This window comes from Cebus imitator, unplaced genomic scaffold, assembly GCF_001604975.1.
Source record: "Cebus imitator isolate Cc_AM_T3 unplaced genomic scaffold, Cebus_imitator-1.0 Scaffold73, whole genome shotgun sequence".
NCBI lineage: Eukaryota > Metazoa > Chordata > Mammalia > Primates > Cebidae > Cebus > Cebus imitator.
Window position 1 is genome coordinate 7472672 of NW_016107388.1, and position 2231 is coordinate 7474902.

The 2231-nt window shown below is 59.4% G+C and overlaps 1 pseudogene across 1 annotated transcript; it reads right to left on the reverse strand.

The window, feature by feature from the left end:
* Nucleotides 1-125: 125 nt before the first annotated feature.
* Nucleotides 126-1972, reverse strand: LOC108306743 (annotated as a pseudogene). The gene has a single exon (XR_001826261.2). The product of XR_001826261.2 is annotated as an alpha-1,3-mannosyl-glycoprotein 4-beta-N-acetylglucosaminyltransferase B-like (transcript).
* Nucleotides 1973-2231: the final 259 nt, after the last annotated feature.

Sequence of the window (2231 nt, forward strand, 5' to 3'; positions counted from 1 at the left end):
CCTGGGTAACAAGAGCGAAACTCCGTCTCAAAAAAAAAAAAAAAAAAAAAAAGAAAAAGAAAAAGAAAAAGCTCTTCTAAAATGACTTGGCTGGGGCAGGCGGGAGTGCGAAAGGTTCCCGGCCTAGGCACAGTGTGGGGGCCACCTGCCTCCTCCGAGGCCTGTGGGGCGGGGACAGCACCAGCTCCTAGGGCCTCGGGGCCAGCAGCGGACCCCAGGATGGCCCAAGCCTGGCGCTGGGCAGAACGCTTCGGTCAGGGCCATATCTGGCCCTCTGGGGAAGGCAGTGAGGACATCCCGCAGAAATGTGGGTTTCAGGGCTGGTCACAGGGTACCCTCAGAGGCCCTCGGCTTAGTTGGCCTTTTTCAGGAAGATCTCGCTCAGAATCACCCACACAGGGGAGTCCGTCTGGATGGAAAGGCGCAGAGCTTCCAGAGGGCCGAAGGCTGGGTCCACCTCTCCGTCTGCCACTCCCCTGTAGAAGGAGGCGATCTGGAGGTAGCCGTCGGGGCTCCGAGGGTACTGGAGGGTGGCAGCGCAGCCTTCCTGCAGGGCCTCCTTCTCCCACTGAGGGTTATCAAAAGGCAGCAGCTCTACAGGCATGTTGAAGAGCTTGTCCTCTGGATGCTCAGTGTTCCCACTGCGGAAGGAAAACCGCTCCAGTTGCAGGGGCTGGAAGAAGCGGAAGCGGATGAAGTCCCCAGCGGCTGCGATGAAGGCCCAGAAGTCCTGGCGCAGGTAGGCTTTCTCCAGGGTGAAGTGCTGGTATGCCTTCAGGCTTGTGCTCACCTCTGCTGGTGGGTTCACATGCTCTTTCCGCAGTGCCTGCTTTCCAAAGTCCTTGTCCTTCAGTTTCTGGATCTTGCCAGCCAGTGAGGAGTGAGTACCCACGTGCTGGAAGAGGGTCGGCTTGAAGCGGATTCGCAGGTTGGCCTTCTGCTGGTCACAGAGTTTCCCATCCTTCTCGGGGCTGCAGACTTTCACCCACAGAATATGGTCTAGGAGACAGACGATGGCTTGTCCCGGTAGAACACGAGGATGAATTCTACAATCAGGCTCAGCTCTAGCGACTTGAACATCTTCCCAATGAAGCCCGGCTGGGAGAACTCCAGGATCATCCAGTCCTCTGAAGGCTGCTGCAGTGCGAAGTTCATGGTGTTCAGATAGTTGGGCTTGGACACAACTTCGTCCTCCAGCTGCACATAGTAGATGCCTTTGGACTGCGCATACATCATGGGGAAGCAGTAATTGAGGTTCTGTTTAGTCCTCCACCTGACTTGCCTTGGGGTCCCCAAAGGACTCTAGGAGGTGGGAGAAGTCAGGGTAGAAGTGGGGAGAGGGTGAGATGACCGCAGGAGCCCAGAATGCATCTTGGTGGGGAACAAAGCCTTGATGTTTTCTGTCACTGCTGAAGTGTACTGTGGGTCAGTCTCAGTAGTCAGCATTACAATGGCTGAGTCTTCCTCCTGTGGGCTCAGCTTGGAGATGAGCGAGTGCAGTGTCAGCCAGGTAGGAGTGCACCTCTCGCTCGGGATGCCCATCACCACCGACACTCTGGTGCAGCCCTGGCCCACGCGCACGGCGGGCTGCAGACTGCTCTCCTCGGCCAGCAAGTATGGTAGGTGGTGGAAGACGGTGGGCAGGTGTAGCACCTGCAGGTGCGAGCCGTTCCCAGGCTTCAATAGGCGTTCTCTGTTAGGCGGCCCCAGGTGCGATTGCCCTCTCTCTCCCAGCGCCTGCCTCTCGGAATGGCCCTCGTGATCTCATCCAGCACCAGGTTGAGCTCCTTGGAGCCCTTGAGGCTCTCCTGCTCAGCTGCGTGCACTGGTCCCGCAGCGCTAGGAATTCCCGCTGGTAAAAGTCCACAACATCGCATTTCTTGCCGCTGAGCACCACATACCAGGACAGCGAGAGGAAGGTGCACAGGCAGAAGAGCAGCAGCATCAGGAAGGTGCAATTGCGGAGCCCCATCTCCTCTGGTGAGCGGCGGGCGCCCGCGGGGCCGAGGCCGCATGGCCCCTGGAATGGGGCCTGGGCGCAGGGGCCGAGAAGGCGGTGGTGGCCCAGCGGCCGCGGCCCCGGCCCCGGCCCCGGGGCAGCGAGGGGCGGGGATGCGGTCAGGCCGGGATAGGGACTGGGCCGGGGAGCGGGGAACATTGGCGGCTCCTGCCCCCTTCCAGTTTTATGAAATTCAACCCCCTACTTCTACCCCCATATCTGTGTGCAAGAA